General features: G+C 40.4%; 1 protein-coding gene across 6 annotated transcripts in view; it reads right to left on the bottom strand.

The window, feature by feature from the left end:
* Positions 1–26,663, bottom strand: part of gpat2 (glycerol-3-phosphate acyltransferase 2, mitochondrial) — a 156,974-nt gene that overhangs the window by 108,304 nt on the left and 22,007 nt on the right. For 5 of the 6 annotated variants that reach the window (XR_003928706.1, XM_030059204.1, XM_030059205.1 and 2 more), the window contains exon 2: positions 18,539–18,610. The gene's annotated coding sequence lies outside the window, so the exon portion shown is untranslated. Of the gene's footprint in view, positions 1–18,538; positions 18,612–23,727; positions 23,745–26,663 lie in introns of those variants that run through there. The other variant, XM_030059203.1, reaches the window with a different exon arrangement.

Below are 26,663 nucleotides of genomic sequence, written 5' to 3'. Positions count from 1 at the left end.
CAGCGTCTTCCTCGAGTGCCTTTCTTTTTTTCTCTCTCTCCCTTTCTGCCCCACCTTTCCTCTTTTTTTCCCCGGATTTGGATTGGGGTCCATGGAAAAATTTATTTATCAACTGCAATGTAATCACTAAACCTTTCCTTCCGCCTCCTCCACTCTCCTCCACAGTCCAACACACTCGCGCGAGTCGCCACACCCCCTCCTATGTTTACAGCGTGCTCGGACTGTTGGGGCGGGTGTTAATCAAAACAAACCAATCACGTCTTGAGCTTGTCACAGGCTGCTGGCCTCTGATTGGCCTGGCCTGGCCTGTCCCTCTGTAAGGGCCAGGCCAACCGGAGAGCGGACCGGCATGACAGCTGATTGGCCTGGCCGGCGACCTGTCCAAAAAAAAAAAAAAAAAAAAAAAAAAAAAAAAGACAGGCAGGCCAGCAGGCCAGTGACAGGCCGGCGCTTCGGGAATTCTCCCGGTTCTCCCGATGTACAGTCCGGGCCTGTGGTGGAGAGAAGTAAATATTCTAAAGTTTGGGCACATTTTACTTTGTAGCTACTCTACATAGGTGCAGACTGTGCAAGCTAATTTAGCGTGCGAAAAGTGTTAAAGCTCAAAGGCTTTAACACTTTTCATCCAGGGCTGAACAAAAATCATACTGCAGTCACTTGAACAGCTATTGAGATTCCAAGATGTGGGAATAATTTCCACATTATAGTTTTAATTTTTATTGGAAAAAACTCATGAAAAAAAAGATGATGTGATTTTTGCTGGGGTCTATATAAAACAAACATTTTTCATACATCTGGAGGATATGATTTGTAGCCCAGGGCATCTCTATAGCACCAGAGTACCTAATTTACAAAGGTATTTTGTGACACATTTTACCTTCATCAACAAATTGCAGCTGCTGCAATTTGGATACTGCACTTGGACATTTGGCAGATAATATTTCAATTAATTGTTCAGCTCTTCTCTCGTCTTGTCTTTCTTCAACATGTTTTTTCTTCTCCCTCTTTTAATTTGTAAAAGCTAAATTACAAAATTCAGAGGCAGAGAAAATAGCTGGGAACAAGGAAAATGGTCTTCCTGCTGGTTTCATACTTGGATTGGCGCCAGACACCAGATGCTGAATTATAAATTCGACAAAAGCTCATTTTACATGAATCAGATGAATCAGTGTTTAATGAGTCACTGTGATCTCAAAGTGAATACAGGCACAAATTAGGTATCCTTTTAATTCCTGTCAAAATACTTGCCTCCAGCATCTCCTGCTTGAAAATGGCAAAAGTACATCAATGCTTGCTCTGGACCCCCGGTCGTGTTAATGAATATTAACGTGTGAACTTTCACAATTTGACAGACTGATGCTTTAAATATTTATTTTTCCACCTATTCTATAAAAAAAATATATTTTTTTTATAACCCAAGAGGCTGCAATATTCCTATTTTTTTAAACAAAAACTTAAAAAAAATCTTTTAAAAATTATAAATGATAAAATATTTGCATGTTCCAAATATTATTTCACAGCCCTGACTTCAAAATCCCTTTACAGCTCCTGTGTTCTAGAGACAGCAGAGACAGCCAAGTCAGTTCTACACTCTTATAATTAACAGTGTAGAGTGATCAGCTAAAAAATGTATTTGATTTTAAATGTGTGTGTAACGGAGTGGTCTAAAATGACATGGTGTGACTGATAGCACAAGTAGAGCATGGTCTACACTGCTGCTGCAAATCACTTGTAGCTGAAGCATTCCTACTGAACATTTGGGAAAATATGAAATACATCGGCAAAGGGCATAAACTGTGGCCTAATACTGACACAAGAGTTACATTCCTCCCACATGATGACATCTGAGCAGCTATTTCATCCTGTAGGTAACGAAGATCAGGGACCCACACAGTAAATCATTCTTTGGGTCTGTTATTTCAATGCTGGGAAAACGAATATTTCCCCTACCAGCAGCAACACAACAAACACTGGAAGGACAAGAAACCAAATGTCAAGACTAATTGAGACAAAACACAGTCTTGCAGTTTGGACATGACACTTAGCACATCGGCCATTAGTGTGCTAACACAAGAATGCACTGATGCATACACACAGGCACACACACACACACACACACACACACACACACACACACACACACACACACACACAGACATACGCACAGTTGAGAGCCCTGTAGAGCACTTGATGAATGTCATGGGAATGTAACAGCAAATTCCCAAAAGGAACAGCATGTATGGACATCGGCAGCCAATAACTTCTTTAATAGCTATTGTAGAAATTGTAGATTAAAAACAAAATAGAAGTCAAACATATTTACAGTTCTAGAAGTATGAAATGATGATTAATTTTGTTGGGAGGCCTGCTACCATTCTCAACTAATAAATGAGCTCAAGGTAATCTATATGATTATTAAATTAACCATAGCTAAACCTAAGATTAAAATTGGGAAGGGATTATTAACCAGTACAATAAAATATAATGTGTAAAAATACTTAATTTTAACAATAGCTTTGTACCTCTGACAGTCTCTTAAAACTAGTATTTTAACAAACTGTTTTGTTTTTGTTTTTTCCCCTTTTGTCAAACCCAAAATGAAGTTTGGATTTGATTAAAGGAATCTCAGTTCTGAGTTATTTTTGTAACATAGCATCAGGAACATGAACAATCTACACTGGACACTTTCTGCTTTCCTGTGCGTGTCAAAATACTGGAAAACTAAGATGACACCAAATAAACAGTTACTTAAAATAAATAAAAAATAAAAAACATGCAAAAAATGAACAGAAAATGAACAATAATGAACTGGAATGAAATTAAAATAGGGATAAAACAAAAGACTGGCAATTGAAAAAAAAAAAAAAAAAAAGAATACCTAGTGACTATATGAACCCTGGTATACGCTATAATGATACATGCTCTATTTAATTAGGGCAACTCTGAGGCAAACGTTTAAGTTGCACAATGATTCTTGATTAAGACAATAAAACACAACATCAGTGGGAAAAAGAATGAACAAGGTTCATTCACTGTGTAAAAAACACAAGCCCCATATTTAATCAAAACAGGAAGGAGAAGACAGCATATTAAAACCTGTCTTCCTCAACGGGGCTAGAAGGAGTTGGGTTAATGCTGAGAGAAGTTTCAGGAACACTGCATAAATGAAAACCAACCTATGGGAATCCTTTTTTAATTACATAAAAATGACAAATTTATTTCCCCTAACACCAAATCAGATAAATAAACCATTCTAATAACAGGCCTGCTCTCTGAGATTGAGCCAAACAATTTAGAAATGATATGCATAAACATCCTACCAAGTGCACTCCAACTCCCCAGTGGCCGACACTGTGATGGGAAGTGGGGGAGGGTTAAATGACTTCCGCAGAAACAGAGAGAAAAAGCGCGAGAGCGACAGATTGAGTGAGAGAGAAGAAGAAAAGGAGATAAATTGATACATGCAAAAGAGAGGTGCTAGAAGAGGAAAATGAAATTGAAAATGCAAACAGCAAAGCAGAATGAGCGACATTACAAAAACATCACTAGAGTGTTAATTTGATAGAGGTATGGAGCCGCTCATGCACTACTTAAAAGGCAGACTCTTTTACAGGGCCACTGAAACGAATAAACACTCCATAAGCCTCTCCACATCATGCAGATGTGGCAGCACAGCAAGCACTACAATGTGAAGTGGCTAAAACAGTGCACAAACAAAACACCAACAAGAACTTAGGTACGTGAGGGTCATCAGAGTGAATGTGAATTTGTCAGCAAAGCCTGGAAGCACCTCTGATTTGGCTCCTCTGAAATACACACTTTGACACAACTCTTTGGGCGCTACAACCCTCCCACAGAAAGCAAATTTTCAATATGAATACAGCAGTGGTAAGCACCAGCAAACTGCAAAACTGCTATAATGTATCCTCCTCTACCATAAGATTAGGCAAATTTGTAAATAAATATAACAGTCATTTAGAAGAGTGCTTACGGAGTACCATGGCAGCTCAGTCCGCTAATGCATATACAATGTACTGGTAAGATAAGCTTGAAGTCAAGATAAGTTTGAGTTTCCTGTTATTCCTCTCTTTGAGCTTTTGTTTCTCCTCACAGTAACCCTGTGAGGGATATGCCCTCTGTCCCATTTTTTTAAAATAAAAAAAGAGCCCTTTTTATCACTTGGACTATTTTAGATCAATAGTTGTTTACAAGTGTTAAGATCAACAGATACTGACGGGTACATCTGTACCCACAAGACCCAAGATGCCCACCCTGCTGTCTCCTGGCAGGCAAAGTGTAACACGATGCGCAGAGGAGAGAGAATACAAGCTTTGTGCGAGTGTATATGCTTGAGATTAGAAAATGAGGGCAAAAGGGAAGAGAGGGATAGACAATTAGACAAGTGAGACAATCTGCCTCTGGCCTGGTCTTGTGGTTCTGCAGTCAGTGACAACCCAGGAGGAGGAGGGCGGAGAGAGGGTGGGAATGAGGCAGAGGAGATAGTGTGTCAGTTGACTGTGGTGGTGGACACAGAAAGCAGTACAATCAATGCTTTGAGTTAGCACCCTCACAGGACCTAACATAAGCGTAGTTACCTCCTCTGAAGAAAGATTGCACTGAAAGGCTGGCGCATTTCTAAATGGCCAAAAAGAGGACAGAGAGGAGAAGATGAACGAGTGACAGTCATTATGTGACAAACAGTATCACCCCAACTCTTTGTAACAAGATAAGAGGCCATTTGAGTCATTCATTTTTTCAAAATCTGTATGTGTCATCAGTGGAAATTTTTGTGAGGTGCTGGTAAAACTAATTGAAGCAGCTGGAGCACTGTTTTGTAATGTGCTTTATTATGTCAGCTTATGATACTCAAGCGTCCATCCAACACAATGGTGTTGAAATCCACTCTGTTTAACTAGCAAGGTACCATTATGAGTCTCATTTTTTTTTAATTAGTAGTAAAGCACCAGTGAGGCTTACATTCAACTTTTGCTGTTGCAGTAGCTAGCTAACACATTATACACATAATGCATACCACTTCCACCATAGAGCTGACAATAATAACTGCATTTTCAACATGCACTCAATGTCGGGGTCAAAAATGACTTCTTTGTCAGATAATATTCCCAACAGTATGTTCTCAAAGGAGAGAACTAAAGTAGGCCTAGGAAATCACTGCTGGAAAGATGGTCTTTGCATAAAACTGTGCTGTCTATGTAGTAAAATGACACAAATATTTTTGAAATTGGTGCTACATGACCACTAAGGGTGTAACGGTTTTGGACCAAACTGGAAAACCTCGGTTCAAAGGATTTCGGTTTAGAAACTCATTCCATCTTCCCGAACCTTGGTTCATGAAAAAAAAATGTAGATTTTGTGAGGTGTCACATCAATAATCAATTATATTTATAACATCGCCATTCAGCAGGTGAATTGTGTAGGACCAACTGGAGGGGAAATGTCATATTGAAACTGCCCACAAGGAAGAGCCCTTAAATCAGACCAACCAAAGTTCCTGGCCCTACTACATGCTAGGCTTTATTTAATTTTATTATGAGGCCTGTAGTGAAGGGTTCACTGGCGCCATGTCAACGTAGTATCCTCACTGTGGCGAAACCCAATACTGTAATGTCGCCTCACTTGGCTGTAAATGACCCAATTAACTGGCAACATGCTGCAGCCCTAACTAGGCCAGCCAAGACTGCTCGACACTATGGAATTAATACAGACAAAAATGCAACTGTATGCATTTGTGGAACAATCACGATTGCTCAACTACATGTCTGATATGTCTGTTTACAGTTACCATGGCAATGACACAGGTAGCTGCATGACAGAATGTCATAATCTTGATGTGTCAAACACATGCTTACAAGTGTTGGTGAGTAAGTAATATTGCTTTTCTGCTCTGTTTTCTAAAGTAATTCAGAAAAGAAGTTTGACTCAGTGTTAAAATTTCACAATGTCCTTAAATATGGAAAGCAAATGACAATACATATACCAGCATTACATATAGCTAGCTCTTCATTCAAAGAGACAGAGCTCAGTCTTGTTGGTTGTAATTCTACTGCCCAGGGGAAGATTACTGACAGTGGCTGATCAGGCTAATTATCAGCTAATTGTCCTCAGTTTCTAACGGCAGTTTGCTTTAAATGGTTGCCCTTTATGTGCATGTTTTTTAAACTACTTTCCTCATTAAACATGATGTGCTTGATGGTGTTGTTATTTATTTATTTGAACCAGTTCAGTGTATTCATAGGTGTTTTGCTCTCCTTAATGTAGAATGAAGTGACAGTGCAGACTCAGGACAGAAAGAGACCACAGAGGTACAGGTAATGGAAATATCAGTTGGCTCAAAAGTGTAGGGTAAATTCAAGGCAAATTCTGACACAGACAGTTGGATCATATGCACTCTCTCTTTCTCTCTCTCTCACTCTCCCTCTCACTCCGACACACACACACACTCTCCCCCTCACACTCCTTCCCGATTTTAATGTGCATAGCCTAAGTCCATTTATTTAACTCAGACTAAATAAAAAAATCTTTCAGAATTTAAAAAGAAAAATTAATTACTTTGCGTAATTATTATAGATATACATAAGGCCAAGAAAACCTAGAAATGATATCCCCAAATATCCTCTAAACCTTTCCTTTTTGTAGTTTCACATGTCCTTACATTTTCTATGTCATAAGGCCAAACAAAAAAATACCTTGGGTTCCGGTTCCTTGTCATTTAAGGGCATGAATAGGTAGGGAATTTATTTTATTTTATTTTTTGTTTTATTTAGCATTTTAAGGATGGGTAGGGGGGATTTATTTTATTTTATTTATTCATGGGAAGGATGGGTAGGTAGGGATTTTATTTTATTTTATTCTTTTTTTATTTTTGGAAGCGATGCATGGGTTGCTTTTTAAATATAATTAATTCAATATTTGCATAAGTTACCACCTTTTTAACGGACGGAGCAGCGTTATTACTAGCAGAGGGAGGTGTCTCTGGCTCGCATCACAGCGCTAGGTACCTGAAGTCGAATACACCCATCACGTCCACCACTATAGAGCCGAGCTCCACAGAATTTGCAAATCTACAATGGCACTGTTTCACCTCTTTCACTACATCTGCAAAGGTTTTCTCTTGTAGTCGGATTATTTTCACTGGTGGTTTGCGAGGACAAATCACACACACCGTGCGGAAGTCCATTCTTTCCAGCCAGTGCTGTCGGTGGCGCGTGATTCCATGAAGTTATTTTCCGAAGTTAAGCGAGAACATCACAAATAAGGCGAGTGCAACATAGATCAAAATAAAAGCCCTGCTTAACTTTTGACCAATGCCGACAAGGTCACACTCGGTGACATAGTGCCTTTATTTTATTTTTTTTATTTTATTTTTACACAGAGGCCAATAAAATAACCTGACTCAGGGGGTAAATGAGACACTTGGTCGGGAACCGGAACCCAGAAAAATTTTTTGTCTGGCCTGAATACGCCGAATTCAGATTTCAACAAAGTTGCAAAAATTTTGAAATTTACATCCAACTTTAAGCAAGAACTGAGAGTATTCATGCCATTTGGCATGGCAACGGCGGCGCACATGCATGCAGCAGCTGGTGGCTCCCTCAATTTCAGCAAAAAGAGGAGCGATTCTTCCGTTTTTATTGCTGAGAATCGTATCACTTGCAGGTGTATTACTTATGACAGTAATACACTCCTCAATATCAGAAAAGGAAGTGTAAAAATTGCACTGACTGCCGCGGACCTTGGGTATGAGGGACGAAAAATGACAAAACAATAAATAAATGAATAAATAAATAAATACGCATATAAATATATAAATGCATAAATAATTAAATTAATAAATATTTCTACATTTATTTATTTATTTATTTCTGTTTTTATTCATGCATTTATTTATTTATTTGTGTATTTATACATTTATGCATTTATTTATTTTTACATTTATTTATTTATTTATTTATTTCTACATTTATTTATTAATTTCTGTATTTATATATTTATTTTTACATTTATTTATTTATACTTTTATTTATTTCTACATTTATTCATTCCTTCTTTTATTTCTACATTTATTTATTTATTCCTACATTTATTTCTGTATTTCTACATTTCCACATTTATTTATTTCTGTATTTCTGTGTCGTATGTTAATAAGGTGGGCGGTTCTTACATTAGTCTTAAGCACGATTGGTCAACTGAGCGAATCAGACAGAAGCAAACGATTCATGGATGGATGAACCATGAAACTGGAAGTAGTCGTTGGGTGCATGATTTACCACATCATTCGCCAGTGACCTTAAATCACTGACGATGGCTCTCAAAACGCTTTCCATTGCGTTTTACACAGTAGCTAGTAGGGCATTAATGTAAACATCGACCCGTCGAAAGTCGAAGAAACACACACACACCCCCACACACACGGTCGGTGCTCCACTACAGCCTCCTCACCCCCCCGGTCGCCCGGTCGGCGCTCCACTACAACCCCTCCCTCCCTCCGGTTGGAGCCCCGCTAGCCCCCCCAAAAATCTCCCGGTGTTGACGGGTCGACACAACGTCGACGACATTGAAAAGTCGGCGTGAAAAAGTCTGGCGTTGTTAATGCCCTAGTAGCTAGCTAGTCCACTGCTACCCACTACTACTGCCAGTCCAGGCAGTAGCAGTGGATAGGATCACACCCACAAACCAATCGTGCTTAAGACTAATGTAAGAACCGCCCACCTTATTAACATACGACACAGAAATACAAAAATAAATAAATGTGGAAATGTAGAAATACAGAAATAAATGTAGGAATAAATAAATAAATGTAGAAATAAAAGAAAAAATAAATAAATGAATAAATGTAGAAATAAATAAAAGTATAAATAAATAAATGTAAAATATATAAATACACAAATGAATAAATAAATGTAGAAATAAATAAATACATGCATAAATGTATAAATACACAAGTAAATAAATAAATGCATGAATAAAAACAGAAATAAATAAATAAATAAATGTAGAAATATTTATTAATTTAATTATTTATGCATTTATATATTTATATGCGTATTTATTTATTTATTCATTTATTTATTGTTTTGTCATTTTTCGTCCCTCATACTTGGGACTATATCTGCTCTCGGCATCTCAAGATCCGACGACCAGGGTGTTCGGATGGGACGCCATTGCGGGCAGTGTAGTCGACGCAGGAGAGGGAAACGAGCCGGGGTGAGACTGAGGCTGAGTAGTCTTGGACCCAAGGCTGTGCCGCTACCCAGCCTACTCCTGTCTAATGTCCGGTCACAGGAGAATAAAATGGACGAGATACAGCTCAGGCTGACCCAGCAGGGAGAGATCAGACACTGCGGCGCTCTCATCCTAATAGAGACGTGGCTCCATGAAAACATACCGGATGAGGCTTTAACACTGGACGGGCGGAGCCTGTTCCGGGCCGACAGAACACAAGACTCCGGTAAGACGAGAGGGGGTGGGCTCTGTGTGTACATCAATGATGCTTGGTGCTCAGGTGCAGTCAGAGTGGATGGAAAATGTTCACCTGACATTGAGTTTTTACTGCTCAGATGTCGGCCATATTACCTGCCTAGAGAATTCACCAGTGTGTTTGTTGCTGCTGTTTACATTCCACCGGAGGCAAATTCAAAAAATGCACTCCAGGAATTGTATGAGGTCATCAGCAGTCAAATGGCAAAACAGCCAGATGCTGTTATTATTGTTGCTGGGGAATCAAACAGACCTCAGAACTGTTCTGCCAAGATTCCACCAGCACGTCCACATCTCCACCAGAGGAAACAACACACTGGACCATGTCTACACCAATGTTCCTGGCAGCTACAGAGCCCTCTCTCGTCCTCATTTTGGCCAGTCAGACCACATCTCCCTGCTTCTCCTGCCTACTTACATCCAGCTGACAAAAAGGGTCAAACCAACTGTAAAAACAGTTAAAGTGTGGACAGATGAAGCTGCAGCGGCTCTACAGGACTGTTTTGAATGCACGGACTGGCAGATGTTCAGGGATGCTGCTACCCAGGAGAACCATATTGACCTTGAAGAATATGCATCATCAGTGACATCATACATCAGCAAATATGCTGATGATGTGGTAAAAACAAGGACAGTTAAATCATTCCCTAATGAGAAAGCCTGGATGAATGGAGAGGTGAGAGCTCTATGTAGAGCCAAAAAAGCTGCCTTTAAGTCAGGTGACAAAGAAGCCTACAACACTGCCAGAGCAAAACTGAAAGCTGGCATCAAGGAGGCAAAGCGAAGGCATCAGCAGAGACTGGAGAGAGACCTCAACACCAACAACAGCAAAGACTTGTGGCAGGCGGTCAAAAATGTGACAGGCTACAAAAGCAGGAGCGCTCCCATCATGTGTGAGGCCACGTTACCAGACGAGCTAAACACATTTTATGCTCGCTTTGACCTCCTCAACAGAGAGTCAGCTGTAAAGTCTACTCTGCCTCCAGAGGACCGGCCACTGTCAGTATCCACAGTGGATGTGAGGAAAGTCCTGCTGAAAGTGAATATGAGTAAAGCTGCTGGGCCTGACAACATCCCTGGCCATGTACTAAAAATATGTGCCAACCAGCTAGCATATGTCATTACCGACATTTTCAACATATCACTGTCACAGGAGAGTGTTCCCACCTGCTTCAAGACAGCCACCATCATCCCTGTGCCTAAAAAGTCTGCAGTGTCTAATCTAAATGACTACCGCCTTGTGGCACTCACCCCCATCCTGATGAAGTGCTTTGAGAAACTGGTTCTCCAGCACATAAAGAACAACATCCCTGCCAGTCTGGACCCTCAGCAGTTTGCATTCAGAACCAACAGATCCACAGAGGATGCCATCTCCACTGCTCTCCACTCAGTCTTCACTCACCTGGAGAAAAGCAGCACCTACATCAGAATGCTGTTTGTTGATTTCAGCTCAGCTTTCAACACAATCTCCCCCATGAAGCTGGTAAACTGAACACTCTGGGCATCAGTACCACTCTTTGCAACTGGATACTGGACTTCCTCACAAACAGACCCCAGTCAGTTCGGATTGGCAGTCTCTCCTCCTCCACTCTAGTGCTCAACACCGGAGCGCCCCAGGGCTGTGTGCTCAGCCCCCTCCTGTTCACGCTGTACACCCACGACTGCAACCCCCGACATGGAGAGAACTCTATTGTGAAGTTCGCGGATGACACCACCATCATCAGCCGGATTTCCAACAATCATGAGTTTTCATATCGGGAGGAAATCAACCATCTTGCAGAATGGTGCACAGAAAACAACCTACTGCTCAACATCAGCAAAACCAAAGAGCTGATAGTTGATTTTCGAAAAAAGGAGGCAAAGACACACAACCCTGTCTACATCAATAGAGCTGAGGTGGAGCAAGTGAGCAGTTTTAAGTTCCTGGGAATCAACATAACAGAGAACCTGACATGGACTTCACATATCTCTGCCCTGGTTAAAAAAGCTCAGAAACGGCTGTATTTCTTAAAGACACTTAAGAAAGCAAATTCCCCACGCCAAGTTATTGTCAGCTTCTACAAAGGAGCGACTGAAAGCATCCTGACTGGAAACATCACAAACTGGCATGGGATGTGCACGGCCCAGGACAGGAAGACTCTGCAACGAGTGAGTACAACTGCCCAAAACATCATTGGCGCCCATCTACCAAGCATCAGTGATATTGGGGAGGTGAGGTGCCTGCGCAGAGCCAAAAGGATCCTAAAAGACAACACCCACCCCAGCCACAGCCTGTTCACCCTGCTGCCGTCAGGCAAAAGATACAGAAGTATTCGCTGCCGTTAGTGAGGGGCGATATGGACAAAAAATTTTATGACGATAATTTCTGGCATTTATTGCGATAACGATAAAAGTGACGATAAAAAATATAAAACAATTCAACTCCATCTTTTTGACTACAAATCTATCACCGCATTCAGTCTTGAGAACCCCACAAATACTGCTCAAAAATAATACTTACTGTAGTCAAATACGCTACTAAACTATACCAATTAAGTTTAAGTAGTACACCTGTACTGCATCCTTTGTAATCACCGCTTTTTTGCAAACTTTGCATATGACAGATGTTTGCTCCACATCAGACTTACTGTAGCCAAACCAGTTCCAGATAATCGAGCTGGAGCCTCGTTTAGCAACAAGCTCTTCGCTATCAGCCCCGCCTTCCGCCATGCTTGTTATTGTGCTACACGTGTGAGCTGCCGGCTGCCAGCGGCGAGTGCGTTGCGCACGTAATTACGTCATCAACAGGAGTTTATCGTTATTATCGCGAGATGACATATTCTTACCGTGGGGAATTTTTTTGACGATATATCGCAAACGATGACATATCGCCCATCCCTAGCTGCCGTACCACCAGACTACAGAGCAGCTTCTTCCCTCAGGCTGTGAGACTTCTAAATGCACCATCTGAACTCCTCCAGGCTTAATAATTCTATTTTCTACACAATCAATCAATTAATCAATCAAGAGGGAACCCCACTTTAATTTCATTATTCAACCTGTTGTATAATGACAAATAAACTTCCTTGTATCCTTGTATTCCCACATTCATCAACCCTGACATGGGCCAATCTGTGGACTCTTGTATTAGACTGCACTCCAAACACTGAGGCAAAGGAGCCATCAACTGTGCTTGGACTTGCAACAAAGGAGAGATAGGTAGAGAGAAATAGAGAAGTTGAGAGAGAAAGAGACAGAGAAAGAGAGAGAAAGAAAGAGAGAGAGAGAGAGAGATTAACTGACTGCAGAGTGTGTGTACCCAAGGCCAACGAGAAAGAAAGCTTGAGTTGGGAGTGCGTTTTGTGTTTCATTTGGTTTAAAATTTAGGAGAGACCAGATGTTGATTTCCAACAGCGAATCAGCCCAATATTCAGCCCCTACAGGTAGCCTTTGGATCAACTCAGAGGTCCTTGAAATACTCATGCTTTTAAGTCCAACCATGGCTTGAGTGGGACTCATAAGTTAACAAAGCCTTCTGCCACAGCTGCAGAATGGCTGAAAAGCTAAAGCTGTTTTCATTTTCAAAATGCAGAGAAGAAGCCATCACTTCCCAAGATTTTGATAACTGGAGTAAGGCAAGCATGAAATTCAAAACCCATGAGAAGTCATACACTCATGGGGAGGCAGAGTTGAAATTCAGCAATTACTTGCCCTCATCCTCAGTGCTGCATCAAATCCTAACTAAAGCATTCAAAGAATGTGAAAAAGCCATAACTGCACTGCTTAAGATCCTGGAATTGTTATTTTATCTTCCAAGACAGGGCATCAGGGGTAACACTGATAATCAGAGCAACTTAGGTCAGCTTCTGAGCACGACCGCCTCAGAGGAGCTTGCAGAGTGGCTTATCCACAAGGAAAAATGGCTTCTACATAATGTCCATAATTAAATGTTCCAGATGTGAGCTCATTCCTGCCTGTATGCAATTGCAGAAGAAATGAATAACAGATTCTTCTGTAATTGTTGATGAAACCTCCAACCTTACAAACAAGGTAAACTCGTTCCTCATCATGTGAGTGTTCCTTGTCATTTTGAAGTGTATGAGGATTTTCTTGGATTGTATAACACCTCCAGATACCCCTGGAGAACTGCACAGGCCAATGTTATGATGGAACCAGTGCTATATCCAGCTGTTTTTCTAGTGTTCAGGAAAGAATGAAAGAAGAGCAGCCAAATGCCTTCTTTGCACACTTCTTCTCAAGTCCTCAATCTAGTCCTGCAGGATGCAACACAAGATGTCCAGTTTATGCAGAACACTATCGACCTGGTCCAGGATTTGGTTTGATTTGAGCATGCTCACCGACCTAGCGTCAGTGGTGGACCCAACATTGTCCAGTGACATGGAGCTGAATTGTGTGGCAGTCAGAGCAATCAACCAGTTAGGTGAGGATAATTAAAACTGCCATCTTAATCTTTGAAATTTCTTACATTTTTATCATTATAATTGTCATACAATAAAATTCCGATATGGTATGATATGACTGTCTGTCTTTCTTATTGTGTCAGTATGGCAGCTATCATTTATGACAAAAAGATTCAAGAGTGAAAAACAAAGATTTTTGTGGATTGGAAAGTGACACATACACAAGGTAGAATCAGGTCACAAACACAACAAAAATGTATTTCTGATTTGAAATATGCCCAAGTGTTAGCCTATGTAGCTTTGCATTTTGCCTCAAACTATGAAATGCATTTTTATATGCATTAACCCTAACCCACTCTGAGACAACATTTCATCTGTCACTCACTGCTGAAAGTACAGACCACAATGAAAAAGTAATATTTTCAGGGTTTTTCCTGCATATAAAATTACGAGGCGGCCGCCTCAGCCTAATTTCGTGCCGCCCCCGGCTCTCAAAATTCTGACGTCGGGAAAGTTGTTATTTTCTGACAAGCGCCGTGGTAGATGGATGTCACGCGAGCACATTGCAGGGGGTACGTGAAAACATAGGCGGAAATCCCGGGGGTGTCGGGGGGGACAAGACCCCTCCATCCATAAATTTTGAATAATATAGTAATATTCAATGAAAGTGCAATGCAAGCGGTGCTAATTATAAATGTAAAATAGTGGGTTTTTAAGTGTTTAAAAGTTATGACCTCCCCCATGCCTCACAGTGGTTTGGTCCGCATCCTGCTGCCGGCAGCTCGGTAACTTTCAGTCTGTCAGCCTGAGAGGCAGCAGCCTGATGAGAACTAGCAAGAAAACCTCCTCAAGTGAAAGCCAGTGAGTCATTTATCACACCACTTGTTCACCAAGCACAAGGCTGTAATATGAAAAGCGATATTTTCCCCTGCTTGGTCCAAAACCTGCCTCTTTCAGCTCACTGTTTAAGCTAATAGCTAATGATTGTTTCCAAGCTGAAGTGAGTGCAGGACAGTGAGGGAGAGAGAGGACAGAGCACAGGAGGTGCAAATACTGAGCTTTTTATTCTTTCAAAAAGTCTGTCAGGATATTAATGTCAGAAATAGTTCATATTTTACTGATATTTTCAGTTTGTCTCTAGATAGATATCTATTTTTTGCATTTTAAACTGCATTATTTTGTGGCATAGTTTCATTTTTTAATTTGATCTCAAAGGGACAGTGTACAGCTCAAACATATACTGTATGTCACTATTTGATGCCATATCTTGCTTTGTTTTTTGTTGACACTACAATAAATTTTTTTGAAGAACAGTTTGATGTAGTTGGATTATTCAAGGTATTTCCTGTAGTTTTAGAGCTTATTTTGAGTTTCTAGTTCTTGTAAAGCTACTTTGATGGACTGTAGTGGAAATGGAACAGTGAGTAAAGAAATTAGGATTATTGCTTTTAATAGCATTATTTAAAACCTATGAACACTGGCCTAGCTTGTCTATTCAGAGAAGAGGTATCACTTCGGCTTATTTTTCAATCTATGTTATCACATGCATACTACTGCTCATTCATTGGTAGCTGAATTGTTAGGTCTATTTGATAAGTAATTTACATTTTTAAAATAATAATAATTTAACATACTGTTAACATAAACATACACTAACACTAAATACCGAGTGTTTGAGCAACATATCTCCTCTGTGCTACAAAAGGTCCGTGGTAAAAAGTCCCCCCCCCCCTCTCCCCCGCATGATCAGGATGGTACCACCTCTGCCTCAATTTGAGCCAGGAAAAACCCTGATTTTAATATATAGTGCAATATAAAATGAGCTTTATAGTGAAAGACCAGCTTTACTGGTCATGATTAAAGGCTCAATGTTGCAGGAAATGGCACTTTCAGGTGTTCATTAGATGATTTTTTTTCTGCCAGACCCCCCTTGCCTCCAATTTTGCATACCAACTTCTAACTATAACTAGGTGCCCATGGCTACAGCGGGCTATACTAAGTTGGGGAGGGGAAGCAAACGTGCACAGCAGCAGTGCACAGTGAGTGTGTACAAGTTGTGATTGGCACTGAAGTAGCAACGCCTCCTTGGCGTGGTTTGTTGTTTTATTGGCACCCAAGAGACTTCAACGAATAAGATTACAGCAGGACCAAAAAAGCAACCCAAAGGACCATTCTTTTCTCAGTGTGTTTACTTTGATTTGGACCAACTGTGTGACAGTGTGACAGACAGTGATTTATCAAAGTGAAGAACAAAGAACAAAGAAGAACCAACAACAGTTACCTACAGCACTTTTAAGGCCCATGTATTTGGAAAAAATATTAAATACAAGGAATACTGCTCTACCAATTCAACACCTGAGTGGTTGCCACATTTTTTCGACTGCTTCCACTTTTAGACAAACCACGTCAAGGGCCGCTTGTTGCCATGTTGACCGTGGGTCAAAGGAACAGGAGACCAGAGACAAGTGTGTATGAACAATAAGGCTATGAACACACTTTTTTTTTTTTTGTTAAGAAAAAAAAAAGCATGGTGGAGAGTGCTTGTGTCGATATCACAGTCAAGTGAGTTATCCACTGTATCCAGGCAACAGGCCATTGGGTACTTTGGGGTTTTGCCATTAAGGTTTACCACAGAACATGTTTACATTTTCTGGAAATATTGTTATGATGAAGATCAATGAATGCTCCTGGCAAGTATAAAGCAGAGATGTTCTGCCCTCTGTTTGCGTGCATGTATAATAGCTAAGTAGATTTCAGTGTCTGCAGTGCCTCCTCCTTGCAGGAGGAGGCACTGCAGAGGATTTCCCTCAGAGTTTACAAGGCAGGGTAGAGTGCACAACGTCACTGCTTCTGAAATTTGTCTTCAACATTTTTGCCCTGGACTCTATTTGTCTGTGAGTATTTTGTTTTAACAATTGTTTGATAGTTCATACCTAATATATTTTCTGTGAATTTGTTTTGCTGCAAGTTATGGTTAAAAGTGACTTAACTGATAGCTAGCATAGCTGTGAACTAGTAACAAGAACTGTCTTGCCTGTGACTCAGCATTGTTTACTCTTACATTGTTATGTCAGTGTAATGAATAAAGTGAAAATGAGTTCACAACAGTGGAGATTGAGCCCAACTCTTCATGATCACCTTCTGAAAAAAATATTTATTTTTCTAATTCCTTTTGCCTTCAGCTATAAATATTCATCACGGGACAGGAGCTAACATTGCTATTACATTTTTATATCAGCATAAACTTTAAATGGCCAAATTATAAAACAATCACTGAAATAGCAAACCCTTAAACAAAAAAAATAGGAAACTATGAAACTATAATAGAGTACTGTTGTTTTTGTTGCATGCTGTCTTGCTTCATGATTACAAAAACCTGTCTTAAAGTTTAAGTTAAATCAAGTAGGCCTTTTCAGTTTCTTTATTTTTGATAATGTATAACTACTGTGTGTCAATATCTGATACAGAAAAAGTACAAACTAGGCATAATTACCGCATCAGTAAAGTAGCTACTGAAATAGTTGCTTAATTTCAGCTTTGTCCTTTATTAATACTTTTGAAGCTAAAACTTAACATAAACATTCCACCAGGGTAGAAGCAAACTCATGTATGTTACTGACATTTTGCTGATGTGCTGTAACAAAATGAAATCTGTTCAGCAAATTTAAAAGGACAAAAAGTGATAGAGTTGGCAAAAGCAGTAACACATCACACTGTGGCAATGCCAAGATTAATACTTAACTGTTAAGTTCTGAGAGCCACTGCATCCCTGGCACTCGGTAATGAACACACATACATGGACTAACCACACAATTCCCCCAAGAGCACTCATGTAGAGAGAGACAGATGCAATCATTGCCCACCAGATACCATCCAGCACTGCTACAGTTCCCTTGACACAAGATACTCGCAAGGCACTCCACTTCAAAAGAATCACATGCAAATCAAATGGGCTATATCCCAGTTGGTTTGAGAAAAAAAATAATAAACTCTCAAAACTAGGGCTGGATTCATATCCTCTAAGCAACATATATCGTGTGCTTATACTTAGAGGGTACTGGACGCAGAGATTCATAGACAGAAAGAGAGAGAAACTGTTTAATGTACAAGTTATTCCTATCACCAAAGCCAGAGTTGCCATTTTTCTTTTCATATCTTTCTTGCGGAACCACAAAAAGACATTTGTTGTATATATTATATTTCATCTGAATCAAAATCTCTCTTAACCTTTCTCCCTATGGTTTTTCACACATATACAGACACCAACACATTTACCTCCATATTTAAAATTCAGAGGATGTTTTTCAAAGAATCCAGAAAAACACACCTTATTTGATAGTGATGACGATGTACTGTTGCTATGGTCAATTGTAACATAGCAACTAAGTGACTTATTTAGTAAATTTTCCATAGAACAGTTGCAGACCCCGACCAAAGCCTTGAGAACAACCCCAAGGGCAGTGGAGCCCTCAGTGCATGCATTGGCAGACATTAAATACACACACACACACACACACACACACACACACACACACACACAAACAAGTCATATGCACAAGCAAGCAGGCACAGAGAAACAAAGCTCATTCTACAATTTGTTGTGCAGTATTGGTGACATAAAAGGCTTTTATTTGTCTTACCGTGCTCCAAAGCAGCAGCAGAGTTTGCTCTGATGAGGACCACTGGAGGCTACACATCCAACGCTGTCATAACTACAAGAAAAAAGAGCAGAAATTTTAAAGAGCCTGAAGTTGAGAATCGACTCAGTGAACTGGACAAACAATAGCAAAGAATGAAATCCAGTCTAATATATCTGGTTGAAACCTAACCAACCACGGGAGAAAAAAGCACCTAACTTTTATTTTACTACAAGCACACACACCTACTGACAGAGATAGGCCAAAACAGTATGAGGAAAAAAGGTCATGATATGTATGGGCTTATTCAGTTTTGATATGTAGGCATGGAAATAGTACATTTTCTTCCACATCAGTCTAGGAATAAGTGTCACATGAACAGAGAGGAGATGAGAGGAAAGGTGGGAGGGAGGAGAGAGCCTTCAAGGAATACAAGTGTAGGATGTTGAGCATGATTGGGTATTCACAACCAAACAAGCCAAATCAGGGGTAAAGGGGGACATATCAATGCCAGGAGGAAAAAGGAACTGGTCGAAGTTTGCCTCAAGTGTTTTCTGTCAGCGATTCTGTTAGGAAAAAAGGTTAAGGTTAGAGTTTGGATTAGGGATGGGCTTTCTGTCAGAAAGCCTCGAGCGCTTTCTGACAGAAGCGCTTGAGGCAAACTTTTCCCTTGTGCAAGGAGAGACAAATGAGAAGGGAGAGAGGGATGAGGGAGATAGAAAGGGAAATACAGAACACCTCTGACTCACCGCTCATTTGATTGCAGTGAACAATCCCTTTTCTATCTACTATGACGCACACATACACGCTCTCTGACACACATACATGAGCACTGCATTCTACTGCCAGCACTCGCTTACAGCAGACCAACGCAGATGGACATTACTTTAACAAGCTAAATTTTATTCTCTATATAACATTTACCTCCAAATGGACCTGGAGCAAGACAAGTGTTTCGACACAACCGGGCACTTAAAATGCGGATTAGCTCATGTACCAACATGATGCACATGCAGGCTCTTTCCCTCTCCTCTCCATCAGAGGGTGAAATGACATGATACCTCTGATCCTGTTAGAGCTTAAAAACATTACATTAGGCCTCGACAGTGCTCTCAATTTCTCTCACTTTCATTGCTCCCTCCTTTCGTTTGCCTAACATCAACCCACACATGAGGAATAGGGGTTTTATAGAATGTTCTTTTCTGAAAAAGCATCCACATACTCCCTCTAAAAAGGTAGAAAATGAACAGTATTACAAGTGTTATGGGCACACAACCCTAAAGTGACACAATTCAAATCCATCAACAATTAGGGCCTATGCCCAAGATAAGAAATGAAAGAAGAAGCAGTTGTGTAAGATAAGCTGTGTGGTCTTTAAGAAAAACCTCGCAGGCTCTGTCATTACTAAATTGCATAAAGTGCAACTAAAATTTAGATCGTTGTTGAATGCTAAAGTTTAACTTAACTTAATAGTTGTATATAAAGTTTCTATTTTTTTGCCATCAAAGACAGCCACAAAACATACAGGAAAGCTATTACGCTGTAGCCAACTATGAATAACTATGGGGAATTTATGTTTAAAAATGGAAATCTAACAAACACAGAATGCTACAGAAATTTTGCTCAAAGCTAGTGGATTTTCCAGTACTGTGCAAACAGGAAGTTGTCCATCATGTATATGCAAAATGCCACTTACTCCAAAATTTAGTCAAGCAATTTCCACATCACATATAATCAAAGCTCCACCTGAACAACAAAGTGTATGTGAATGAGTCCAGCATTCCTGCAGAGAGATTCCAGTGTTCTCTTGCCATCAAACACTGCAAACAGCATCCAAAAGCAGCCTCATGCTATGTTCACACAACAGGGGACAAAGCTACAAAAAAATCAATCTAAATTGTCATTACATTGCCCATTCAGTGTCAACTGATATAAATATTGTCACAGGGCTTCCCATGCATGAAGCCTTGCACACGTAGCATGTGTGCAGTGCACAAACACTAACTACATAAGTTTCAAAAATAAAGTTTAGTAAACAAATGTGACTTGTGTGATGCAGAAACAATTGCTGCCACTTCCTGTCAACCTGTGTTTGATCACAGTCTATCAACAGTGTATAGTGATATAACATGGGAAACTGAAACTGGAAATGGGACCCTGAATGGCAGCAAGAATTAGTTTTTCCTCCATTCTAAGAGAAACTTTGAAGATCAGAAATTTGGAGAGAGGGCAGAAAGAGATAAGGTCAAAGGATGAACAACTGTGTTTATGGTTGATGGCTAATGCTTGCCTGCGTCACTGAAGCTCTGACAAAAAGTTGAAGCCAGCTCAACTGTTTTTATAGCCCCTCATACATGTCATGTAACACCAAATGTCATCAGGTGTCCGTTTGTAGCTTCATGGCACCAGCTTCCATTTAAAATGACTTGTCTCCCATTTAACACGTCACACATTGTGTGAACATAGCATTAGATAGCTGCACCTTGATACATATATTAACACTGTCCTGACCAGAGTACATGGCAAGAAATTCTGTTTGGTTGTGGATGAAACCACTGGCAGCAGTGTAATCAAAAATTAAAAAACTGAGAAAAGGATTCATTATCATATAACAGGACAAAAACAAAAAAAAAACAAGTCTGAATTCAGAAAAAAAAAGTTAAATCCAAAAACTGAAAGTAACTCTCAATTTGAAAACAAACAAAACAGACAAAAAGATTATATCGGGCCCTGTGTGTAACCATAATTCAGGTCCATTGTGTATTTATGCGTCATCTCAGACCATTTTCAACAATTATAATTGCAGCATTTTTATTTTGCCCTAGGGCTGCTGATATTGCTGATGAGCCAATGTCAAAGCAGTTACACAGATTAGAATTACACATCCAAATTACGCAATAAAACAGCAGAGGGATCGGAGGAGTTGGGTGTTTGCTGGCAGTAACGACCATAAAACACTTTGAAATGTCAAACGGAAGTTGAATCAGAGACACGTTTTTTTGACATGTGTGTAATCACTTACTTTGAGACCATAACAATGCTTATTTTCTCAAAACATATTGAATGTTGATGATGTAATAGGCTTGTGACAATAGGTGATCAGATCCCATATCAACCATTATCTCAGATCGTGATTGATGGGATGATCCTCGATTGGTTTTCCCCACACCAACATTAGGCAATAATAAATATACTATCAGAACTAATAGGTTTTAAAATATAATCCATAGAATATGCACTCTGCTGTGCATTTAGAGATGTTTCTGGTGGAACAGCATGTCCACCTGCTAAGCCTCATAATTCAGCACGAGTGACAAGTGAATTTCAAATTCTTTATTACAAACCAGTTTGCCATCTCTTTTACATGGCTCTGACCCTCTCACCAAAACTTTGCTCTGCGCTCCATAAGAGTTGTTAATGTTATATGATTTGGACTGGGATACTGAAGATAAAATAAAATAACATGAAAGACATGATGCTATGCGCTGACATGGTGCAGTGCATTTTTGGCTAACAGCACCTGTACTGCTGGGAGTGCCAGCTTGGGACACTTCTGCAGCCTTGGAGGGATGGTTAACTTGCACGTGTGCAAATAAACGAGTGGTCTGCATGTCCATCACTGCCACACATTTTACATAACAGATAGGCTGTATAATATTATTAGGCTCACCTTTGGCATCTGCATAAAAGCCATAATATTTCCAAATGTTAGATATTAAATTTTTCTTTGACACCAAGCCTAAGACGTGGCTTCCATCACCTGGGAATCAGATCACCTATCAGTGATCTCAAGTAGCCACAATACAAGCCACTGGACAATATAAAAATAGAAACGATCGCGCAACCCTACTTCATTTAACTGTATTCCGGATTTATGTAACAGTTATGTTAGCAGTAAGTGAGGGCAGACAGTGCCAGATTAATTTCCTCAGTCAGATTCCCAGCTCCATTCAAAAGTTACAACCACCATCTGTAATAAGAAGTATATTTGTGATATTAGTCAGTGTAATGCAGAGTGTTTCCTCAAATCAAATAGCCTTTATTGTCACTGTACAAGTTGCACAACGAAATTTGGGGTCCGCACCTCTGCTTTGTAGGAAGACATTACAAACAATAAATAAGATGTACTAAAGAAATATGTGCATAAAAAAATAAGATGAGAAAAACAGTAAGAACGGGCATAGGTCAAAGATATTGCACATGGGTCGAAGGTTATTGCACATAGAAGAAAAAAAGGCACATATAGCTACTGCTGGTTTAATAGCCTGCACAGTAAAAAATGGGGTGTCAATATTTCAGTGTAAACCTATTTTAACCGAGACAGAGTATTTACAACTATATGGAGAGTAAACCAACTCCAAGAGTATAGTTAAAAGTCAGTGTAAAACCCTGCAGACCTGCAGTGAAAAATTCAACTCTACAGAGTGCTTGCCAACCGCCAGTTAACCTATGAAGAACAACTACTCTGGAGAGTGTTGATTACACGCCTGTCTGCATGAGGGGTTGGATGCACTGCTGGCATAAGGAGAGAGTGGTGCCACTGTTGGGTAAGTAACATTAGCATTCCCATGTTGGCAACATCGTTTAATAATTGTTTTTCAACTAAACATGGTTTTATTGTTTCATAGATGTGGACTGAGGATATGTTGGCAATGTGTGCCCTTCTGTTTGATACTGTCGAGTAGCTAGAGGCTATGCTAACAGTTGCTAACAGTTCAGAAGTTGACATGTTCTCATTGAGTTAAGATGCACCTATATGTAACATGTTAACTACATATTTTTTCTGAATGCTGCTGAGATATGGAAACATGATGCTTGTCTTATGGCAATGTTTTAGCAACTAAATTATTGTTTATTAGTATGCTAATCGCTAATCACTAGCCAAGCTATCACTAATTTGCTTGAAGCACATGGATTATATGACGGCACAGCAGCAATTAATTAGCTTGTGCCAGAGATGGTTGATAAGATAATAAACTTATTCATCCCGATTAAAGTAATCTGCTAGCATTAGCAGCTAACCTGTTACTGTATTGTCTTCATACTGCAGCAGCTAAGTAATATTAACTTTGAAGTAAAAAATACACTTCTGAAGCACATTAATAGGTAACCAAGAAAAAAAATTGTTAGAAAAAGGTCTAACTATTTTTTTTCTTGTGTTTGGCAGGGAGCAGAGGTATGTTAGGCTGTCTGATATATATATATATATATATACACACACTACTCACAAAAAGTTAGGGATATTTGGCTTTCGGGTGAAATTTACGGAAAATGTCAAAAGTTCACGCTACAGTGATATTATATCATGAAAGTAGGGCATTTAAGTAGAAACATGCACTGGTGATTTCCTCATCTCAAACAATTTCTTGAAATAAAAGCCAACAACAGTGGTGGGTATACCACAACAAAAAATGTCAATGTCTCAATAACTTGTCATGTGCCCTTGAGCATCAATTACAGCTTGACAACGACGTCTCATGCTGTTCACAAGTCAACTTATTGTCTGCTGAGGCATGGCATCCCACTCTTCTTGAAGGGTGGCCCTCAGGACATTGAGGTTCTGGGGTACAGAGCTCCGAGCCTCTACACGGCGACACAGCTGATCCCCTAGGTTTTCTATGGGATTCAGGTCTGGAGAAAGTGCAGGCCACTCCATTTGAGGTACCCCAGTCTCCAGCAGCCGTTCCCTAATGATGCGACCTCGATGAGCTGGAGCATTGTCGTCCATGAAGATGAAATTAGGCCTGTGTTGTTCATGCAGGGGCACAATGACTGGATTAATGATGTTATTCAGGTAGTATGGGCTTGTCACTGTACCATTCACAAAGTGTAGGGCAGTTCTGTACTGACTAGACACACCTGCCCACACAGTAACACCACCACCACCAAAGGCTCATCTGGTGACAACAGTGGCTGATGCATAGGGCTCTCCTTGACGTCTCCAACATCGTTGGCGGCCATCATTTCTGCTCAACATGAATCGGCTTTCATCAGAGAACAGCACTGAGGCCCACTGGTCCCTCGTCCAGCGTAAATGCTCCCTGGCCCATGCAAGACGATGACACCTGTGCCTGGTGGTGTGGTCAGGTACCCTTGCAGGTCGTCTAGCACGCAGACCATGCTGATGTAAACGGTTTCGAATGGTCTGACGTGACACTTGGGTGCCTCTCACCTCCCTTAAACGTGCCTGGAGTTGAGTGGCATTCATCATCCGGTTCCGTAGGGCACTGTTCACAATGAAGCGGTCATCAGTGTGGGATGTGGCCAAAGGATGTCCACTTCTATGCCTTTCTGTGACTCTTCCAGTCTCTCTGTATCTCTGTTGCAACCTGCTGATGACACTCTGTGACACTCTAAGCTCAGTGGCCACTTCCGTCTGAGAACATCCTGTTTGAAGCCTCGCAATGGCGAGGTGCTGCTGATCAATTGTTAGGTGTCGTCTTGGTCTCATGATGTCAAAATGTGAACAGCATAATGAGGAGGACTGTTTAAATACCAATTCTAATTGAACCAGGACATTTATTGGTCGATTCATGGATCAAACACCTGATGTGAATTTTGCCGTTAAACTCCTTGTTAGAGAACAGCAACTTGTGCAAAAAGTACTGAAACACTGAACAGTTGGACATGTGCATTCAAAAGTTTACAGAAGGTCACATTAAGTTCACCTGTAAAGGTTATAATGCATTTTAGGTTCATCCTGAAATTTCACCCGAAAGCCGAATATCCCTAACTTTTTGTGAGTAGTGTGTGTGTATATATATATATATATATATATATACAGATAAAAGCCATTCTTAAAATGAATACACCTTTTTCACTGATACTGCTTGGAGTACACACACACACATATCACAAGATTGTACTGATTGAGTAAAATCCCCGGGCCACACCACACACACACACACAAGAGGCAGAGGTGGAACTATGTGTAAACTAATTTATTGACAAGGTAGATTGGGCAAATAAAATATTAGAAATAAAAATATAGCACAGCTGCTGGCTTATGATAAAACAACAAAACACACTGGCGTAAGTGCCCAAGTTAAAACAGTCTTTCCTCTAAACAGTCTATATGAGTAATATACTCAGTCCATTCCGACGGCGTCCCGGTATCAGTCCGACCGCGTGCGTGGCGTGGCTCCATCGGAGCGGTCCCTGACGGATAATTCATAGCAAACCAAATCTACACAGAAGCCAATAAACACAGCATACAATAACAAACCATAAAACTGTTAACTTATACACAAACAAATAAACCGTCACACAATGGAAAACCCATAGTACTGTTATGGACACATCCCACTGCCCTTGTCACCCCGTGACAGACGCGCACTGAAGCCGCCTGGGCGCACTCTTGTAAAAGCCCAAATGGGACTTTAGGGAAAGTGGATAGCGGGTGCTCAGGACCACCCGCTATCCACTTTCCCTAAAGTGTGTGCTAAAGATAGCAATTGTAGGGAAACCGCATAAAACACGCCCACGGACACACCTCCAGGCGCAAATAACGGAGTCGGCATAATGTATAGTGGGTAGCGTGAGTACAAGATACCATTTAGGGATAGCGGAAGCTGCTAAATGCGCAATTCACGGGTAGCGGGTAGTGGCAATGGGTAGCGGGTGGCACAAGCTAGGACCCTTCATCTTAAATGTGACCAAGTGGGATGCTCACGTTCTTTTGGTAGCTTTTCTGGCTTTAGGAAGCATCTAAACAAGTGTCATGTAAGCGGTTCATTTGAGTTTGTAGAAGATGATTTTTCACCTCGTCAAAGTGTTCAAAGTAATGCCACTGCCAACTCATTTGACCATCTGAACACCATTTGAAACATGATATCTAGCATCTAAAGACAGGGTTTTTCCTGCATATAAAATTACGAGGCGGCCGCCTCAGCCTAATTTCATGCCGCCCCCCGGCTCTCAAAACTCTGCCGTCGGGAAAACTGTTATTTTCTGACAAGCGTTGTGGTAGATGGATGTCATTTTAACTACAGTTGCAGCATTGCGCCGATGTGGTGGCGCTGTATAAACAAGAGTGCACCGGAAGTCGCTGCCAAAACTGCCAAAGAGGAAGAAAAGAGCCGCGAGTGAAGAGGAGTGCAGGCCAGCACTCACATTACAACCACAGCCC

Source organism: Myripristis murdjan, chromosome 9 (genome assembly GCF_902150065.1).
Source record: "Myripristis murdjan chromosome 9, fMyrMur1.1, whole genome shotgun sequence".
NCBI classification, from domain to species: Eukaryota; Metazoa; Chordata; class Actinopteri; order Holocentriformes; family Holocentridae; genus Myripristis; species Myripristis murdjan.
The sequence above is the reverse complement of the archived record's forward strand: the minus strand, read 5'-3'. Positions and strand labels throughout refer to the sequence as shown.